Raw genomic sequence first — 23,192 nt, 5'->3', positions numbered from 1 at the left:
TTCGTCAGGACCCTTGTGGTCCAAGTTTTTTCTATAGAAAAAAATTCGTCAGGACCTCAGGTCCAAGTTTTTTCTCATGGAAAAAATTCGTTAGGACCTTCGGTTCATGATTTTTTCTATAGAAAAAAATTCGTCAGGACCTCTGGTCCAAGTTTTTTCTATAGAAAAAAATTCGTCAGGACCTCTGGTCCATGTTTTTTCTATAGAAAAAAATTCGTCAGGACCTCTGGTCCATGATTTTTTCTATAGAAAAAAATTCGTCAGGACCTCTGGTCCATGTTTTTTCTCATGGAAAAAAATTCGTCAGGACCTCTGGTCCATGTTTTTTCTCATGGAAAAAATTCGTTAGGACCTCCGGTTCATGATTTTTTCTATAGAAAATAATTAGTATGAAATTTGGGTTTATTTTATCTATAAAAAATCTTAATTTTAATGCATACGATGACCCAACTGGCAATATATTTTTCCCACCCATTACTGGTAGCTACATAATAATTTATAGCATACATTTTCAATAAAAACTATTATTAGATTTTATGCAAATCCGTTGTCAATTAATTCCATTTCTAATTAAAAAAAACACAAATTTTAATTACATTTTCTTCACTTATTTTTTTTTAATTTCTGTATAATTTATTTCGCATTAACCTTTTGAAGACCCTCTCTCACAATTTACTGCATTTTTAAAAATAAACCTCTGTGTAACCATTTCTTGTACCGTTCTGCTAAATTTAATTTCTAAACATCAGTTTTTCATGTTTTATGCATTTTTTTTAAATTTCAATTAAGCGTTTCATTTATTTGTTGTTGTTGCTTCGCGCGTATTTATTTATTAATTTATTAAGCAAATTATACAGAATTTGAAAGAAAATAAAAAAATAAATAATGGAAGACAGAATGACAAAAAGACAAATGAACGCAAAGTTCATTACATATTCAATTTAATTTGCATCAATCAAAACCGAATGAATTCTGCATACAGACACACGCACACACCTACACCAACGTACATACACATTTTTTGTATATCGTCATCTTCATTGGTATTTTGTCATCTTGTGATGATTTGTTGTTGTTATTGTTCAAGAAGAAAACTATTGCGACTTGAACTGGTTTTCAATATGCCGGTATTCGAATAGGTTATAATAGGAAGAGGTGTCTTCCGACTACAATTTTTTTCTATTGAAAAAACCCTTGTGTTCATTTTTTTTTTTCTATAGAAAAAAAATCTGAGGACCTCTGGTCCAAGTTTTTTTTTCTATAGAAAAAAATTCTGACAGGTCCCTGTCGACCTTTTTTTCTATAGAAAAAAATTCTGACAGGTCCCTGTCGACCTTTTTTTCTATAGAAAAAAATTCTGAGGACCTCTGGCCCAAGTTTTTTTCTATAGAAAAAAAATCGTCAGGACATCTGGTCCAAGTTTTTTCCTATAAAAAAAAAATCATCATGACATCTGGTCCAAGTTTTTTCAGGACATCAGAGCCATGCTTTTTCCTATAGAAAAAAAAATCATCCGGACATCTGGTCCAAATTTTTTTCCAATAACCAAAATTAGAGACATGAAAACCCACAACATTGTTTGAAAAATTTCCATAAAATTTTTCTAAAGACATCGTCACATAATAAATTATTTGCAAAAAATTTAAATAATAAACAAATTGTCAACTGGGTACTAAATTATTTACAAAATACCAGCAGCAGCAGCAGCAGCTGTGTAAACAAAGTTTCTAATATTTTTTGGTTTTGCGTAGGAATTTTGCCTCCACACTTTGTTGAATGAATGGAAATTCCAAAACCAAGAGGATTACAAAATTATAATAATTAATAATAATGTCTTGCAACAAGTTAAGACCATTTCGAAGAATCTAATAATTCACCACGATGATGATAAACAAGTGGTCGACATGGGGCGGTGGTGAAGAAAAATATTATGAAGAAATGAAATAATAATGAATCGAAAATAAATTCCAGTTAATACCAATGTGGTAATATTGTTTTCATTCACATTTCCATCATTGGCTTAAGGAATTTGGCAAATAATATAGGCAATGAGATCATGCCTTAATCCCTCAGCCTTTATCATATATGAGCCCTAATGAAATTATGTGCATATGACATTAGCAGTTACAAACATACATGGGCCATCAATTCATTAATCAATATAAAATGTATTAAATTGGCAATTCTCATTATCCATAACCAAAAAATTGGACCAGAGGTCCTGACGAATTTTTTTCTATAGAAAAAAATTGGACCAGAGGTCCTGACGAATTTTTTTCTATAGAAAAAACTTGGACCACAAGGGTCCTGACGAATTTTTTTCTATAAAAAAAAATCATGGACCACAAGGGTCCTGACGAATTTTTTTCTATAGAAAAAACTTGGACCACAAGGGTCCTGACGAATTTTTTTCTATAGAAAAAACTTGGACCACAAGGGTCCTGACGAATTTTTTTCTATAGAAAAAACTTGGACCACAAGGGTCCTGACGAATTTTTTTCTATAGAAAAAACTTGGACCACAAGGGTCCTGACGAATTTTTTTCTATAGAAAAAACTTGGACCACAAGGGTCCTGACGAATTTTTTTCTATAGAAAAAACTTGGACCACAAGGGTCCTGACGAATTTTTTTCTATAGAAAAAAATTGGACCACAAGGGTCCTGACGAATTTTTTTCTATAGAAAAAAATTGGACCACAAGGGTCCTGACGAATTTTTTTTCTATAGAAAAAACTTGGACCACAAGGGTCCTGACGAATTTTTTTCTATAGAAAAAAAACATGGACCACAAGGGTCCTGACGAATTTTTTTCTATAGAAAAAAATCATGGACCACAAGGGTCCTGACGAATTTTTTTCTATAGAAAAAAATCTTGGACCACAAGGGTCCTGACGAATTTTTTTCTATAGAAAAAAATTGGACCACAAGGGTCCTGACGAATTTTTTTCTATAGAAAAAAATCATGGACCACAAGGGTCCTGACGAATTTTTTTCTATAGAAAAAACTTGGACCACAAGGGTCCTGACGAATTTTTTTCTATAGAAAAAAATTGGACCAGAGGTCCTGACGAATTTTTTTCTATAGAAAAAAATTGGACCAGAATTCCGAAGATTTTTTTCTATAGAAAAAACTTGGACCACAAGGGTCCTGACGAATTTTTTTCTATAGAAAAAAACGTGGACCAGAGGTCTCACGAATTTTTTTTCTATAGAAAAAAAGTCGACCAGAGGTCTCACGAATTTTTTTCTATAAAAAAAGTGAACCCAAGGGTCTCACGAATTTTTTTCTATAAAAAAGTGAACCCAAGGGTCTCACGAATTTTTTTCTAGAGAAAAAAGTGAACCCAAGGGTCTCACGAATTTTTTTCTATAGAAAAAATTGAACCCAAGGGTCTCACGAATTTTTTTCTAGAGAAAAAAGTGAACCCAAGGGTCTCACGAATTTTTTCTATAGAAAAAAAGTGAACCCAAGGGTCTCACGTTTTTTTTTCTATAGAAAAAAGTGAACCCAAGGGTCTCGAATTTTTTTATAGAAAAAAGTCGACCTAATGTCCTGAAGAATTTTTTTCTACAGAAAGAAAAGTCGGCCGGAGGTCTCTCGAATTTTTTTCTATAGAAAAACAAGTCGACCAGAGGTCCTGACGAATTTTTTCCTATAGAAAAAAAGTCGACCAGAGGTCTCACGAATTTTTTTTTCTATGGAAAAAAGTTTCTATAGAGAAATGTCGACCATATATCAAGACGTTTTTTTTTCTATAGACCAAAGGTCTCAGAATTTTTTTTTATAGAAAAAACTTGCACCAGAAGTCTCCTACAAAACAAAAAAAAATGGATTAGAGGTCTCATGAATTTCAGAGATGCCAATAATATTTTTCTATACAAAAACTTGGACCAGGCTTCCTGTCAAATGTTTTTCTGTGTACAGTGGTCTCAGATATTTTACGACATTTTTTGTTTTATAGAAAAAACCTTCCATCAGAGGTCTCACGTTTTTTTTTTATAGAAAAAACTTAGACCAATGGTCCTGGCGAATTTTTTTAATAGCAAAAATTGGTCTATGATGGTCCTGATAAATTTTGTTATTGATAAAAATCAGACCTCAGTAGTGAAGGAAAAAACGTCCTCAGTTTTTCTATGCAACAGATAATTTTTTCTAAAGAAACAAGTCCTCAGTGATTGAGGACTAAGTTTTCTGTTAAAAAAAAACCTTAGTTTCGATGGAGACTTTTTTCTGTAGAAAAAACCTCAGTCACTGAGGCCAGATTTTTTTCTGGAGAAAAAAACCTTTCCTTTAGAAAAAATCCTTCAGAAAAATTCTTCAGCCTCTGAGGACAGATTTTTTCTATAGAAAAAAATTCTCAGTCCGAAAAACAATTCAGAAAAATTCTAGGACTATTTTTTTCTTTATAAAAAAACAATCAGACAACGGGGAAAATTTTTTTATAAAAAAATCCTCTGTCACTGAGGAAACTATTTTCTATAGAAAACAATTCTTTCTATAAAAAATGCCTCAACCACCGATGATTGAATTTTTTTCTAGATGTTTTCTATACAAAAATATATGTATGAGTAATATATGAATTTCTGTAGCTCATACGACCCAATGTACCTCAGTACATAAATTCATTTTCTGTTATGTCTCCTTACGAAACTTATTTGAAAATTAATTTTCAAGGTCGATGTAAACGATTTTTTTTTTTCTATGTTTTTTTTTCTTTTGCATTCTAAAAATGCGGCATGTTAATTACGTTGAAAATCATTACGCATTAGATGTGGTTACAAACGAAGAAAAAAAGCTACTTCCGCTCATCTGTTCACACAGAACAGCGTAGGTTTTTTTTTTTCTCATCTGTCTATCCAACATCAATTAGTAGCTAAGGAGGAGGAAAAGAAAAAAAGAACAAAACGGAAGGAAATGTTTTGAAAAAATAACACAAAGAATTGTTATTCATGCCTTTGACGACAACGATTTCTTGTTCTAACCGCAGAGAATAATGGGAGTCTTTTACAAAAAAAAAAAAAAAAAAAAAAAAAAAAAAAAATGAAAAAAAAAATAAAAAAATAAATAAAAAAATTAAATAAAAAAAACACCATCTTTCAATATAGATTTTTATTTTATTTATTTTAGTAATTAGCTACTTTGGAAAATAAAAAAATATTTTATTTATTTTAGCTGATGAATGTATGGCTAGGGTGGGGGGGTGGGTGTGTGCTGTGGGGTTTGCTTGATTTTTATTTTTATATTTTTTGTTTGTTCTCTATAAAATATATCTAATACGGAAATACAAAATTCAAGGTGGAACATTTTGTAATTGCCACACACACAGATGTATGTATGCATATGTGTGTGTGGTTAAGTGCATTCATTACACCCACCACACATGTATAATAATTATTTACATGCGGATTCGGAAACAAAGCCAACCACATGTTTTTATTTGTTTGGTTTAGTTTTTAGTTTTGTTTTATTTATTTTTCCTGCTGCAATTTATTTTTCCTAGAAGCCAATAACTCAATTTTATTTGGCTTTGATGTAGAATGACATAATACAAAAACAAAATGTTGTTAGTAAAAAATATGTATATTACAAACTAAAATAATAACTACAAAATAAAATACAAATAATACCCACCCAACAAATCCCAGCAATTCGTGGTGGGTCACTATCTTAAGTGTTATTACTTTCTAATTATGGCAAATATAGAATTTTTTATTAGGGGTCTTAGGAGATAAGAGACAAAAAATTGTGCCATAAAATTAGTCCATATATTTATTTATTGCGTACTAAAATAATTTTACAAGAATCGTATATTTATTTAAAGATTATTTTTTTATATTGCGTAAATATTTGATAAAAAAAATTGGGATATAAAAATATGTAATATATAGAACTATTGTAACAAAAAAAATCTGGTCCAAGTTTTTTTGATATAATAATAATAATTCGTGAGACCTTTGGCCCACTTTTTCTATTGGAAAATATTTTTCCAAGTTTTTTCTATACAAAAAAAAAAAATCGTCAGGACCCTTGTGGTCGAAATTTTTTCTACAGAAAAAAAATCGTCACGACCTCTGGTCCATGATTTTTATACCCTTCACCACACTGTGGTACAGGGTATTATGTCTTTGTGCATATGTTTGCAACAGGCAAAAGGAATCGAGATAGACCCATGGTTCCTTTTTAGAATATGCATAGAATCACTTTCTGGACCTTCATACATAAAATTTTGCATGGACATTTGGTACCCAACAAGAACACTCTGTGCCAAATTACAGCCAATTTGGTTGTAAAATGTGTCTAATAGGCAAAAAATACCTTAAATCGGGAGATACGGTTATATGGGGGCTATATCAAAACTTGGACCCAGGGACCCCATGTTGGATTTCTATATTTGCTGTGACATTAGAAACATGTGTGCAAAATTTTGGCCGCCTATGTCAAGTGGTTCAGCAGTTAATGAGTTTATACCCAATTTTTGGGTAAAAACTAGGGTATTTAACCAAGTTTTTACCCGCGTCTTTAAAGTATCGTAAAACTATTCATTCTAAATCGATTTGATAACAGAAACCCGCAAATAGGGTGCAAGATGTTGTATTACCGATTCAATATAGTAAATACCAAAATAAATACCCACAAATGGGTATTTACCCAATTTACCGGGTATTTACCCTTTGTCTATTTACCCACTGCCCATCTCTACACATGTCACTTATTTGGCCCAAGGACGAACCCTATTGAAATTGGAGAAAAAAGGTTCAGATTTAGATATAGCTCCCATATATAGTTTTGTCCGATTTTATGTAAATGATGCACCAAACTCACAATATTGATCCGATTGAGACAAAATTTTGCACATAGTACTGAATTAGGTCTAGATTGATATGTGCCAAATTTTGTTGAAATCGGTTCCGATTAAGATATAGCTCCCATATATAGTATCGTCCGATTTTATGTAAATGGTGCACCAAACTCCCAATATTGATCCGATTGAGACAAAATTTTGCACAGAGTACTGCATTGGTTCATGATGGATATATGCCAAATTTTGTTGAAATCGGTTCCGATTAAGATATAGCTCCCATATATAGTATCGTCCGATTTTATGTAAATAGTGCACCAAACTCCCAATATTGATCCGATTGAGACAACATTTTGCACAGAGTACTGAATTAGGTCCAGATTGATGTATGCGAAGTGCGATTGTATGCAAATGTAGCACCATACTACCAATATTAATCCGAGTGATCCAAAATTTTACACAGAGTACAGAATTAGGTCTAGATTGATATATGCCAAATTTTGTTGGAATCGTCCGATTTTATGCAAATGGAGCACTACACTACCAATATTAATCCGATTGATACAAAATTTTACACAGAGTACTGAATTAGATCTAGATTGATATATGCCAAATTTTGTTGGAATCGATTCAGATTTAGATATAGCTCCCATATATAGTTTCGTCCGATTTTATGTAAATGGATCACTTAACAGTCAAATTTAACCCGATTGACACAAATATTTTGCACAGCGTGCCGAATTAGGTTCAAATTAAACATCTCTTTTATGTATCCTAAGTGGTGAAGGGTATCATATAGTAGGCCCCGTCCGACTTTTAAGATTTCCTTACTGGTTTCGATATAATAACAATTCGTGAGACCTCTGCCCCAATTTTTTCTATAGGAAAAGAATTTTTCAATGACAAAAAATTCGTCAGAACCCTTGTGTTCCATTTTTTTTCTACAAAAAAAAAAAAAAAAAATCGTCAGGACCGATGTGATCCATGTTTTTTCTATAGAAAAAAATTGTCACGACCTCTCATCCCTTTTTTTCTATAGAAAAAAATCGTCAGGACCTCTGGTCCATTATTTTTTTCTATAAAAAAAACTCGTTAGGACCTCTGGACCATGATTTTCTTTTTTTAGAAAAAAAATTCGTCAGGACCCTAGGGGTCCATGATTTTTTTATAGAAAAAAACATCGCCAGGACCTTTAGTCCAATGTATTTCTATAGAAAAACAATTCGTCAGTACCTTCACGTCCAATTTTTTTTCTATAGACAAAAATTCGTCAGGACCTCTGGTCCATGATTTTTTTCCTATAAAAAGATTCGTCTGGACTTTGAGTCCAAGTTTTTTCTATAGAAAAAAAAAAATCGTCAGGAACTGTGGTAAATATTTTTTTTAAATTGTTAGGACCTCTGGTCCAATGTATTTCTATAGAAAAAAAAAATCGTCAGGGCTTCTGGTCCAATGTTTATTTTCTATAGAAAAAATTCGTCAGGACCTCTGGTCCAATGTTTTTTCTATAGAAAAAAATTCGTCAGGACCTCTGGTCCAATGTTTTTTCTATAGAAAAAAATTCGTCAGGACCTCTGGTCCAATGTTTTTTCTATAGAAAAAAATTCGCCAGGACCTCTGGGGTCCAATGTTTTTTCTATAGAAAAAATTCGTCAGGACCTCTGGGGTCCAATGTTTTTTCTATAGAAAAAAATTCGTCAGGACCTCTCATCCATTTTTTTTTCTGTAGAAATAAATCGTCAGGACCTCTGGTCCATGATTTTTTTCTATAAAAAAAACTCGTTAGGACCTCTGGACCATGATTTTTTTCTTTAGAAAAAAATTCGTCAGCATTCCTTGTGGTCTTTGTTTTTTTCTATAAAAAAGAAATCGCCAGGAACTTCAGTCCAATGTATTTCTATAGAAAAACAATTCGTCAGGACCTTCTCGTCTAAGTTTTTTCTATAGACAAAAATTCGTCAGGACCTCTGGTCCATGATTTTTTTCTATAAAAAGATTCGTCTGGACTTTGAGTCCAAGTTTTTTCTAAAGAAAAAAAAATCGGTAGGAACTGTGGCCAATATTTTTTTTTTAATTGTCAGGACCTCTGGTCCAATGTTTTTCTATACAAAAAAGTCGTCAGGACCTTTGGTCCAATGTTTATATTATAGAAATGTTTATGATATAGAAAAAAACTTGTTAGGACCTCTGGTCCAAGTTTTTTCTATAGTAAAAAAATTGTCAGGACCTCTGGTCCACATTTATATACCCTACACAACTATGTTGTCAGGGTATTATAGCTTTGTATAACGCCCCGAAATATTGGACCCACCTTTAAGTATACCGATCGTTTTAACTCGACTAGCTGAGCCGATCTAGACATGTGTGCCAGTCCGTCCGTCTGCCCATTACAATTTGTAAACACAATACAGGCCACAGTTATGGACCAATCTTCACGAAATTTTGCAGTAGGATGGGTTCTGGCCAATGATGACAATGGTAAATATCGGTTAATATTTAGGGGATGAAATGCACCAAATACTTATTTTTTTGTCGGATTTTATAGCCTAGACATCGCAATTTTTTTACATGGAGAAGGGGATCGAGCCAAAGAATGTGCATGCCTGTTTTGATAAGGATCGGTCAATATTTAGCGGGTCAAATGGACCCTGACTTTTGTGTGAAGAATGACAACATTTGTATTCTATGGCGTATTTATTAAACCCTGAAGGACATAGACCCGAGAAGTTTATAATATATCCAAGAGGAGTCGTTGACCTTTAAATTGATACCAATTATATTGTCGTATCGTAATCGAATGTGGGAGATACACTTAAATATTTACAGCTGCTTACGTATTCATATATTATTTAATAAGCCATTACCACACTAGAGGTTGAATATATAGCGCTGATCGCTTTGAAATATTTGCATGAGGTTCTAGTTATGGCCAAGGACAACGCTTATAATTTTCGATGATGATCAGATCAAAATTTTGGGATGATGTGGACCGAAAACTTAATTTTTTGTGTTTGTGTTTCGACGCCACGTTCTATAGGCCACAATTGAAAGCCGAACATCACAACACAACCCACGGTGAATGGAATCTGGACAAGTGTAGAGCTGCATTGAATACTAGTAATATTTGTTGACCACTAGTCGGTCAAGAGGGTGCGAATATCGCGAAATATTGCCCGAGCACACAATGCAGTAACACATTCACTGGTGTTGTTTATTTAGAAGTTGTTTCCGATTTTTTTTTTTTGCTATCGAATGACCTTGGCATATATATTTATTTGGCGGTTTTATTTGAAAAGTTAAATAACAATCAAATATTTTTATTTAATTTTATTTTTTTTTTTCAATTTAATACCATTCCAACCAAATCTAATCTCTAATACCACCACCAGCCGGGAGTTGATAGGCAATTAAGAACGCAATTTAAAAGACATTTTCTGTTGATTTAATTAACCCGAACAACAAAATACTCTTTGGTAAATCCCGACCATAAACAAAGTAGTTCTATTCTAAAATTAAATAAATAAAAAAAAATTATATTAATTAAATAATAACAAAAAACAATTATGAATTTTTTAAGTTAAAAAAATATATTTTGTTGCTACTGTTTATGAGCCATTAAAAGAAAGATAAATAAATAAAAAGTGAAAAAGTGTTAAGTTCGGCCGGCCCGGCCGAACTTTTTATACCCTCCACCATATATATATACTAAAAGGTAGTTGAAATGAAAATGTAGGGAAAATACCAAAAAGTGGACCTATACCGACATTTCTGCAACGCGATTATGTAAACCATAATGTGAACCATGTTCCACAAAATAATGATTTTTATCCAACCTGTGCCTATCTTATTATTCTTCCAAACTTAGTTCAGGTTCGAAAATGTGGACTATCGGTCCACTCCCTCTGATACCTCCCATACAGGTGCTAGGCCTAAATGCGGGTTATAGTTCATGTATAGTTCATTATCGAACCTTACGTTCTAGCTATATCTCCTCCGCAGGTAAAATGATTACGACAGACTCTTAGAACCAAACCCAAAACGCGGAACAAATTAGATAACTATTTTAATATAAAAAGGGGGTTATATGGGGACTATCCCAAAAAGGGGGCGAATATAAATAATTTTTGGTAAGGAGATTTGTTACCATATACAACTACAAATTGCAGCGAATTCGGTTGAAAAACGCGTTCAAGAACCCCAAAATACCGAATAATGGGGGGTTACCCTTATATGGGGGCTATCCGAAAAAATGGATCTATATTCATAATTTTTTGTGGATATATTTGGTACCTATTAAGAACTCAAAGTACTAAATTACAGGCAATTCGGTGGAAAAATACGACCAAAACCCCCAAAATACTGAAAATTAGAAGGTGCCGTTATATGGGGGCTACCAGAAAAAGTGGACCTATATTTATCATTTTGTTGTGGAGACATTTAGTACCCAATAAGAACACAATGTACAAAATTTCAGCGAATTCGGTTGAAAAACGCGCTCAAGAACCCCAAAATACCGAAAATTGGGGGGTACCCTTATATGGGAGCTATGCCTAAACGTGGACCGATATATCCCATCTTGGAACTTGACCTGCCTGCAGACAAAAGACAACCCTGTGCAAAATTTCAGCACTCTATCTCAATTCCTTCGGAAGATGATTACAACAGACGGACGGACCTGGCTAGATCGTCATAGAATTTTACCCTGTTCAAGATTATATATATACTTTATAGGGTCGGAAATGAATATTTCGATGTGTTACAAACGGAATGACAAAATTAATATACCCTCCATACTATGGTGGAGGGTATATAAAAATATTGAAATGTGGCTACAGGTTTTCGCTTTCATTTTTTGGGTTTTGTTGATTTATTTTTAATCTATAAACAATTTAGCAGAAAAAACAAGAAGAATGATTGACATAAATAAATATTTTTTTTGCTGTTAAAATTTTTTCCAACCAGACACAATTTATCTTATCACGAGATGTTGATGATATCGAAAAAAAACACACACACAATGAAGAACCGTTCAAAATTATGATTATAAAAATTGAAATAAAATAAAGTCTTAGAAAAAAATATTTATTTTTTTATAAAAAAATAAAAGGTCTGGAATTTAATAAACCTCTTTGTTTTATATTTATTAATGCAAATTAAATTCTAATTAGAAAAAAACGTGATGAGAGCTAGAAAATAAAATTACAATTTGTATTTAATGTGACCGTAAATAAATATAATTTTAAATAATTTTTTGTTTTTGTTGCATTTTTTATTTGAAAATAATTTGTTGGACCCATTCAATTTTGGGGGTTAAAAATTAATTAAAATTAAATTACGGAGGCACTTTCTTATATACAAAAATATTAAAAAATTAAAAACTCTCATCAATGAGAATTTTTCTTATTGGAAAAAATGATGAAACTTCAGCCTTTACTTTTTCTATAGGAAACCAGTAAGGAAAGTAGTAGAGTCGGACTGGACTGACTATATGATACGCTTCACCACTTTCGGGTATATTGTACATATGGTGCTTTGGTGCTCTATTTACCTAAAATCGGACAAAAATATATATGCGAGCTATATCGAAATCTGAACCGATTTTCCCGAAATTTAGCACACATCATTCTAGACCCAATTCATTGCGCTATGCCAAATTTCGTGTAAATCCAAGGATATATAGGGACTTTGGTGCTCCATTTTCCTAAAATCGGACGAAAATCTATATGGGAGCTATATCGAAATCTGAACCGATTTTCACGAAATATAGCACACATCATTCTAGCCCCATTTCTTTGCGCTATGCCAAATTTCGTGCAAATCCAAGGATATATAGGGACTTTGGTGCACCATTTTCCTAAAATCGGACGAAAATATATATGGGAGCTATATATAAATTTGAACCGATTTTCACGAAATATAGCACACATCATTCTAGACCCAATTCATTGCACTATGCCAAATTTCGTGCAAATCGAAGGATATATAGGGACTTTGGTGCACCATTTACATAAAATCGGACGAATATATATATATATATATATATATGGCAGCTATATCGAAATATGAACCGATTTTTTCGAAACTCATCATTCATCATTCTAGACTCAATTCAGTACGCTGTGTCAAATTTCGTGCAAATCGAATGATATATAGCCACTTTGAGGCACCTTTTACCTTAAATCGGACGAAAATGTATATGGGAGCCATATCAAAATCTGAACCGATTTTTCCCAATTTCAATAGGGTTCGTCCTTGGGCCAAATAAATGAGCTGTGCCAAATTTTATCCAATTCGAATCAAAACTGCGACCTGTACTTTGTTTACAATTTAACATGGACAGACGGACGGACAGAGAAAAAATTTATAATAGAAAAAATTCATCGAACCCCAGGTTCGCAATTTTTTTCGTATAGAAAAAAATACATCGAACCCCAGGTTCGCAATTTTTTTCGTATAGAAAAAAATTCATCGAAACCCAGGTTCGCAATTTTTTTCGTATAGAAAAAAATTCATCGAACCCCAGGTTCGCAATTTTTTTCGTATAGAAAAAAATTCATCGAACCCCAGGTTCGCAATTTTTTTCGTATAGAAAAAAATTCAGCGAACCTTCTTAGTTCGCAATTTTTTCAAATTAAAAAAAAAAAAATCTTAAGAACATCAGTCGCAATCTTAAGAACCTTAGTTCCCAATTTTTTTCTATAAAAAAACGATCACCGATGTTTTTTCAATAAAAAAATTCGGAAAAGCAAAATTTTTGAAAACAAAACAAAAATTTATATCCAGAAAGACCCCGAAAAAAATACCTCAGTTCCCAATTTTTTTCTATACAAAAAACCGATCACCGATGTTTTTTTCATCAAAAAAATTTTTGCCGGCAAAAAAAAATCGGAAAAACAATTTTTTTTAAAAACAAAACAAAAATGTATATCCAGACAAATAAAAGACGCCGAAAAAATATGGAACACAACCACCAGAACGTTGGGTGTCTGGGAGAGAATGAAAAACAAAAAAATTGGCATAAAAACAGACGCATCACCACTTTGTCTTCAAAAAAACACAACAACAAGAAAAAAAATTAATAATAATTTAAATTGCGCAGTAATTTTATTGCACAAAAAAAAAGAAAATAACAATAATAAACACGTTGTTGTTTGTTTGTCATTCACACCAAATCAATTCCAGAGGGAGAAGCAGAGAGAGAGAGAAAGAGAGTGTGTGACGAACAGGGTGTTCATGTTTCAGGCAACTATGTTTCAGAAAAAGTGGGCCTATAGTAAAAGGGGAAGATCAGAGGTAGACGAATTTAAAAAAAATAAAAAAAATATTCAATTTTTTGTTTTATCCAACCTTTGGAATTGTAATAAATCAAAATTATTTTGAAAAATGTGTATCTACCTGCCAATTCTATCACTTGGCCTGTTATTCATTCAGAATGACGTCCATATTCACATGTGCCCAAAAAACAGGTTGCAATCAATAACCCGAAATGTCTATCAAACAAATTCTTGATAGCACGAGTTTAAAATTGGAAAATAATTTTAATTAAAAAAAACGCGATCTAAGGTTCGATGAATTGGAAACTGAGATTGGAAACTGAGGTTCGAAGAATTTTTTTCTATGGAAAAAGTTCCAGGATTTGTTCTGTAGAAAAAATGGTTTCTATAGAAAAAATAAAAACTGATGTATAAGGAATGTTTTTCTATAGAAAAAATTGGGAACAGATGTACAAGGATTTTTTTCCACAAGAAAAATTGGAAACTAAGGTTTCATGAATTTTTTTCTATAGAAAAAAATGGGGAACTGAGGTTCCATGAATTTTTTCTATAGGAAAAAAATTGCGAACTGAGGTTCGATGATTTTTTTCTATAGAAAAAAATTGCGAACTGAGGTTCGATGAATTTTTTTCTATAGAAAAAAATTGCGAACTGAGGTTCCATGAATTTTTTTCTATAGAAAAAAATAGGGAACTGAGGTTCCATGAATTTTTTTCTATAGAAAAAATAGGGAACTGAGGTTCCATGAATTTTTTTCTATAGAAAAAAATTGGGAACTGAGGTTCCATGAATTTTTTTCTATAGAAAAAAATTGCGAACTGAGGTTCGATGATTTTTTTCAATAGAAAACCAGTAAACCACTATGGGTACATACAACAGGCGCTACTATATACTGACTGGAGATAGAACTGACAAATCATCTTTAGATTGTTCCAAAACTTAACACACATCATTCTAGACTTAATTCAGTACGTTTTGCCAAATTTCGTGCTAATCGGAAAATTTATAGGGGATTGGTGCACCTTTTATATTAAATCGAACGAAAATATATATGCGAGCTATATCTAAATCAGAACCAATTTTCACGAAACTTAGCACACATCATTCTTCTATTAATTCAGTACGCGCTGCAAAATTTCGTGCAAATCGAAAGATATATAGGGACGTTGGTGCCTCATTTACCTTAAATCAGACATATATATGGGAGCTATATCTAAATCTAAACCGATTTTTACGAAACTTAGCACACATCATTCTGGACCTAATTCAGTACTCTATCCCAGATTTTAGTGCAAATCACAAGATATATAGGGTCTTTGGTGCACCATTTACCTTAAATCGGACGAAACTACAATGGGAGCTATATCTAAATCTGAACCAATTTTCTTGAATTTCAATAGGGTTCGTCCTTGGACCAAATAAGTGACTTGCGCCAAATTTCATCCAAATCGGATCATAAATGCGACCTGAACTTTGTTTACAATTTAACATCTACAGACGGACGGACGGACATGCATAACTCGACTCAGAAAGTGATTCTATGCATATTCTCAAATGGAACTATGGGTCTATCTCGTTTCCTTTTGCCTGTTACAAACATATGCCCAAAGACATAATACCCTGTATCACAGTGTGGTGAAGGGTATAAAAATGGGATCTAAGGGGTTTTATGAATTTTTCTGTAGAAAAAAAAAATAGCGAACTAAGATTCTCTGAAGTTTTGTATATAGAAAAAATGCAAACTGAAGTCCCTTAATTTTTTCTGTAGAATAATATATTTCGGACTGAGGTACGACGAAATTTTTCTCTATAGAAAAAATTTTAACTTATTTACAATGAATTGTTGATGTTTTTTTTCGAAACTCTCTGATGTCATCTGTGGCTGGTAATAATTTTCAGTTTGTTTATGGCTTGTGCTATATTTTCTCTTCTTCTTCTTCTTTGCGTTATTTTTTTCTTTACGAGTAGACACATTTTCTTTAATGACATTGTATGTTTTGTTTTGTTTTTTTTTCATTATATTTTTTTATTCTCTGAAATCATGTGACTAATTTTAATTATAAAACATTAGGCGACCATTAGGGATAAAATTTATATTCTATGGAGGGAGGAGAGGGGTGGGTTGGGCTGCTATACATTTTTAATAATATTGGAAGAACTAATATGTATAAATAGTAGTTTAAATAGTGGCAATAAATTTAAATTTTTATTTGAATTTTTTTTACACAGGGCAACAAATTATTTTTGCAAATGAAATTTTTCAAAAAAAAAAAAAAAAAAAAAACATATTAATCAAACTCCATTGGTTCTAAATTCAATATGCCGATTTCTCGATATTGATCATTTTTTTTCTAAAGAATTATTCTTCTCACTCTGAATCTGAATATTTCGATTTCTTCTCGTGATCCTCCATTATTATGAAATTGTGTTTTCAATTTTTTTTGGCTGTTTAATATTTCATTTAGAATATTAATTAAGTATTCCAAAACAGCCTCAGGAACAACAACAACAACCACAGCAAGAATATTTTAACAGCTAATTTGTATATTTTTTATAAATTAGGCAACAACTGACGACAATTTCAAAGTTGTTCGATTCGGTTGTAATTTATTCAATTACAAATCACACACACACACACTCAGACATATTATTATGTCTGGTGTCCGTCTAAATGTCCAAATTTTTTATATTTTTTATTTAATTTGCAATTCAATTGTAAATTTATAATTTGAAATTGTGGATGTTAATTAGTATACACGCTTTGGAATTATACTTGTAATGTGAGAGCACAGAAGACAAGAGAGTTTTTTTTCTATAGAAAAAAATAGCGAACTGAGGGTCGATGAATTTTTTTTCTATAGAAAAAAATAGCGAACTGAGGTTCGATGATTTTTTATTTTCTATAGAAAAAAATAGCGAACTGAGGTTCGATGCATTTTTTTTTCTATAGAAAAAAATAGCGAACTGAGGTTCGATGCATTTTTTTTCTATAGAAAAAAATAGCGAACTGAGGTTCGATGCATTTTTTTTTCTATAGAAAAAAATAGCGAACTGAGGTTCGATGCATTTTTTTTCTATAGAAAAAAATAGCGAACTGAGGTTCGATGCATTTTTTTTCTATAGAAAAAAATAGCGAACTGAGGTTCGATGCATTTTTTTTCTATAGAAAAAAATAGCGAACTGAGGTTCGATGCATTTTTTTTCTATAGAAAAAAATAGCGAACTGAGGTTCGATGCATTTTTTTCTATAGAAAAAAATAGCGAACTGAGGTTCGATGAATTTTTTTTCTATAGAAAAAAATAGCGAACTGAGGTTCGATGATTTTTTTTTCTATAGAAAAAATAGCGAACTGAGGTTCGATGATTTTTTTCTATAGAAAAAAATAGCGAACTGAGGTTCGATGCATTTTTTTTCTATAGAAAAAAATAGCGAACTGAGGTTCGATGCATTTTTTTTCTATAGAAAAAAATAGCGAACTGAGGTTCGATGCATTTTTTTCTATAGAAAAAAATAGCGATCTGAAGTTCAATTCATTTTTGCTACCCTAAGAGAACCCAAAATATAAAATTAGAGGCAATTCGATTTAAAACGTGAACAAAATTCGCAAAATACCGAAAAAAATGAGGGTACCTTTATATGAGACCTAACCTCAAATTTAGGTCAATATCCATAATTTTTCAAAGGCGCATTCGGCACTCAATGCGAATTCTATATAAGAAATTATAGCCAATTGGATTAAAAAACGGTCTCGAAATCTCCAAAATACCGAATAATGAAGGGTAGATTTATATGGGGCTGGCTATCCGAAGAAGTGGACCAATATTGATAATTTTTGATGGGAAAATTTGCTACCCCATGAGAAGGCAAAATATAAAATAATATACAAATCCCCAAAATACCGAATATTGAAATGTACCGTTCTATGGAGGCTATCCTAAAAAGTTGACGAATATTGATTATTTTTCTGGTTGGAAGATTTGCTACCCAATGAGAACTTAAAATATTAAGTTACCACCTGAAATTTTGGGTGGTAACCTTATATGGGATATTTGAATGAAGTCAAAGGACCACTTGATGTCAGTGAATGGAGTGTAAGCTCAATTTGTTGAAACTCATACGAAACTCACTTGATGAGGACTGAACTCGAAGGACCATTGCTAAAAAGTCGAAGGACTATTGGATGACGTTTAATGCAATCTAAGGCCATTTGATGGCTTTAGTTGAAGTCGAGAAATAATTTGTCAGTCATTAAGAGAAGTCGTCATTCTAATCATTCATGAAGGTTGGACTAAGTCGAAGGACCATTTACAAAATTTTCTCAGTTGTCGAGAAACAAATACAGTTTTAAAATAACATCGAAGGACTATAAGAAGCCTTTGAAGGAACCTTCCTAGTCTTTAAAAAACAATCAAAGAAAAATGTAAATAGGTCGAAGGCATATTTGTCGAAGGACCAGTTGATGCCATATAAATGGTATATGGACCAAAAACCTTTGGACAAACTTGTTTTATACCAAATATTTGTTTTTCAAAAAAAAAAAAAAAAAAAAAAACATAAAAAAATCCACCAAAAAACATTGACATTAAATTTAGTGGAAGGACAATTTGTTGACTCTCATACGACAATTATTTGAGAAGTGAAGGACCACCTCAGACTATTGTATAAAATCGAAGGACTATTTGAGAACTCTCAAATGAAATTAAAGGCCATATAATGTCATTGAAAAAAAGTCGAAGGACTTTAGTTCAAATTTACGACAATCGAATGGCCATTTTATATGAGTAATAATGAAGTCGATGAATAATTTAAAGTCTTAAGCTGAAGTCGAAGCACCATTCAAAAAAGTTGGACTAAGTCGAAGGACCATTTACAAACATTTTTCAGTTGTCGATAAGCAACTAAATTGCTTAAATAACATCGAAGGACCATGTGAAGCCTTTGGATAGGTTCGAAGGAACCTTTCTTGTCTTCAAAATGCAATCAAATAAAAATTTTAGGCCTTGAACTGGGAATCGAAAGAAAGAAAACGAATTTCAATCCAGTCGAAGGACCATTTTAGGTCGAATGTCTTTTAATGAAGTCGAAGAAACATTTGTCGACTCTAACTACAGGCGAAGGGTCAGTTGAAAACTTAAACTGTCTTAAGCTGAAGTCGAAGCACCATTCAAAAAAGTTGGACTAACAAATTTCATTTGTCGATATGCAACAGAAGTGCTTCAATAACATCGAAGGAATATGTGAGGCTTTTGGATAAGGTCGGAGGAACCTTTCATTACTTCAAAATACAATAAAAAAAATTTAGGCCTTAAACTGGGAATCGAAAGAAAGAAATCGAATTTCATTCCAGCCGAAGGACCATTTTAGGTCGAATGTCTTCCGAAGCACCATTCAAGAAAGTTGGACTAAGTCGAAGGACCATGTACTAACTAATTTCAGTTGTCGATAAGCAACAGAAGTGCTTCAATAACATGGAAGGATAAGGTCGACGGAACCTTTCTTGTCTTCAAAATGCAATCAAATAAAAATTGTATGCCTTGAACTGGGAATCGAAAGAAAGAAAACTAATTTCAATCCAGTCAAAGGACCATTTCAGATCGAATGTCTTTAAATGAAGTCGAAGAAGCATTGGTCGACTCTAACTATAAGGAAGGAAACTTTCTTGTGTTCCAAAAGCATCCAAATACAAATTTTATGATTTGAACCGGAATCAATCCAGTCGAAGGACCATTTTAGGTCGAATGTCCTTTAATGAAGTCGAAGGACCATTTTAGGACGAATGTCTTTTAATGATGTCGAAGAAACATTTGTCGACTCGAACTACAGGCGAAGGGTCTGTTGAAAATTTAAACTGTCCAACTTTCTTGAACTTTCAAGGAAAGAAAGCGAATTTCAATCCAGTCGAAGGACCATTTTAGATCGAATGTCTTTTAATGAAGACGAAGAAAAATTTATCGACTCTAACTTCAGGCGAAAGGTCAGTTGAAAATTTAAACTGAAATCTAAAAACCCATTTAAGGCCTTTGAAATAAGCCGAATACTAATTTGTCGACTTTTACTGTTGTCGAACAGTTCTTTGATGGCTTTAGTTTTCAGTCGAAGGACCATTATGGATATTCGAATAGTCGAAGAAACATTTATCGACTCTAATTACAGGCGAAAGGGTCAGTTGACAACTTAAACTGAAATCTAAAAATCCAGTTAAGGCCTTTGAACTAAGCCGAATACTAATTTATTGACTTTTACTGTAGTCGAACAGTCTTTTGATGGCTTTAGTTTTCAGTCGAAGGACCATTAAACTGAACTCGAAAAACCATTTAAGACCTTTGAACTAAGCCGAATACTAATTTATTGACTTTTACTGTAGTCGAACAATCTTTTGATGGCTTTAGTTTTCAGTCGAAGGACCATTATGGACATTCGAATCACGTCGAAGGACCATTGAAGAATCTGAAAGTGGGCCAATATTGATAATTTTTGGTATAGAGAATTCAAAATATAAAACTAAATCCAAATCGTTTGAAAAAAAATGTGCTCAAGATCCCAAAAATATTTGATATTTGGGAGGTATTATTAAAGTAAAGAAATTGAGAATTTTGTCTGTAACATTTTTTTATTTTGCCACTTAACCCTTTTTGCTTTCTAACGGTGAAGTCCCAATGAAAATTTCTACCAGCTAATTATACAAAATTTTCAATATTTTCAAACATTTTTTAATTTAGAAAAATTTTAAAAATAAAATCAGAGAGAAAAAACTATAAATTATAAATAAATAATTAATTTCAAAAACAAAAAATAAAAATACGTGGAAAACAAGTTGTCAACGACAAAGCACGAGCACGCCACACAATCAAGTTGGCCAGCTAGGCAGGCAGCCACCTAGCCAAAAAAATCAAGCAGCCAGTCTTTGGCAAGAAATGAAAAAAAAAACAAAAAATTGAAAACAAATCAAGTGGCTTTTCCGCATTGTGAAAATACGAAAAAGGGGTGATTGAGAGGCGGCAAGGGGAGCTGTGATGTGAGGGAGACAAGTTGTATACAATTTGTTTGCCAGTCAACAGAGCCAATACCTGAAATCAGCTGAAGAGGAAGAAGAAAACAAAAAAACAAGACAACAGAAAATGAAACTGAAACAAGTTTCTGTGGAGAGACCAGCAGCAGATGGAGATTATGCCGGTTTAAGGTGAGCGGCGGAGGCAACAGGGGGTACCCATTAGAGGTAAATATGAAAGGGGATTAGTGAGCGAGTGTACGTATGTATGTTTGATGTTTTAAATAAGGGGAATGCGGTATGACAAAAATTTCAAATTAGTTTTGTTGATGACTGACTTCTGGACGAACAAAAAACAACAACCCCTATTGAATATTCAAATGAGTTGTTTTTTGTTTGTTTTGGATTTCGAAAAAATGAAAACAAACATTTTTTTTGGATGCTGAAAAATTTAGAATTCTCATGTGTTGTTATTTTTTTCCCCCTTCTTCTTTGTCAGAATTTTGACAACAAAGCAAACAACAAATTCTGGCAAAACACATGGTGTTTGAGGCTAGATAGAAAGATAAATCAAAATACAAGAAAAAAAGAAAAATACGAAGAAAAACAAAACTTACGTAATCGTTGTTGGCACACGTTATTTTTTTGTTGTATGAAGAAGAAGAAAAAATCTCTTCTTTTGTGTTTGAAGCTACCTGTTTGTTGGATGGATGGGAGGTGTTTGTTTGTTGGAGTTGGTTTACCGGTTTGTTTGAAAGCTTTTTTTATTAATGGGAATCCAATATGTTTTTTGAGTTTTATAATTGTAGCACAATTGTTGTTGTTTCTGTGATTTTTTGTTCAATTTTGTTTTAATTGAAAATCGATTGAATTTGAAATATTATTGTGTATTTTTTTCTCAAAACCGGTTCCAGCCGTTTAATAACAACCTTAAACTTGAAAACCAAATTCTTGTTGATTTGTTTGAGATTTTTTTTTAATGAAGTCTGTTGTCTGGTCTCAACTCAAATGTTCCAGAATAATCACGAACAAAGCATGTTTATAAATTTGATTTTAATTATAATTATTTTTTTTTTGTTTTAATTATTTTTAAAATTGTTTAATTCAGAAATTGTAATTCAGGTTTCTAAATGAGATGCAAACAAATATATATATAATTAAATATAAATTATTGTTTTATAATTAAATGAAAAAAATTTTTATTTACGTTGGATATATATTTTTTAAGTTAAAATTTATTATTAATATTTTCTTTTATTTTTAGAAATTTGAAAATATTTTGTTTATTAATTTTTTATTTACATATATTTTGAATTATTTTTAGCATGTTCATAAATTGTTTTTGAAAATTTTTGGGAATATTTCATTTATTTATTTAAAATTAATTATTAATGTTTTCTTTTATTTTTAGAAATTTGAAAATATTTTGTTTATTAATTATTTATTTATATATAGGTATTTTGGATTATGTTTAGCATGTTCATAAATTGTTTTTGAAATTTTTTTTTTTGGGAATATATTCATTTATTTGTTAATTTTATATTTTTGTTGTTGTTGTTATTTATTTAAAAGCTCATGCAAATTTATTTCAATAGCATGTATTTAATTAATAATTAATATAATATATAATAAAATAATAAATTATTTTTCATTAATTATTTTTATTCAGAAATTCCTGGTGAACAGGTTTATTATTACTGTTATCTCTTCGATTTTATTTAAAAATGAAACAAAAATATAAAATGATTTTAATATTAAAAATTCATTTTTTTTTATTTTAAGATTTAAAAATATATTTTGTTTTTTGTTTAGATATTTCACGTTTTATTTAATTTTTTAACTAATTTTCTTTATAAGGTAGATCAATATTTTCATTAAAATATATTTGATGTTTATTTTTATTATCTTTTTATTAAAAATTAAATTTAGATATAATAAATTTAGATTTAAATAATTTTTTTAATATTAATAAATTATTTTTTTTTTATTTTTCGATCAAATCAAAAATTTATACCTATATATTTTTTTAAATTTATTAAAAAAAATATTTTTCCTAAAAATATATATCTTGCTTCATTTTTTTCAATAATTTTTAAATTCAATTAATCAATTTGTTATTAATATATTTT

General features: G+C 31.4%; 1 protein-coding gene across 1 annotated transcript in view; it reads right to left on the bottom strand.

The window, feature by feature from the left end:
• LOC133329153 (serine-rich adhesin for platelets) overlaps nt 1–23,192 on the bottom strand; it is a 185,425-nt gene that overhangs the window by 80,456 nt on the left and 81,777 nt on the right. The window lies entirely within an intron of this gene.

Source organism: Musca vetustissima, unplaced genomic scaffold (assembly GCF_032173495.1).
Source record: "Musca vetustissima isolate MV318-11 ecotype Yass unplaced genomic scaffold, APGP_CSIRO_Mvet_v1 utg11440, whole genome shotgun sequence".
Lineage (NCBI taxonomy): Eukaryota > Metazoa > Arthropoda > Insecta > Diptera > Muscidae > Musca > Musca vetustissima.
Note: the sequence above shows the minus strand (reverse complement) of the source record. Positions and strands in the feature narration are given on the sequence as shown.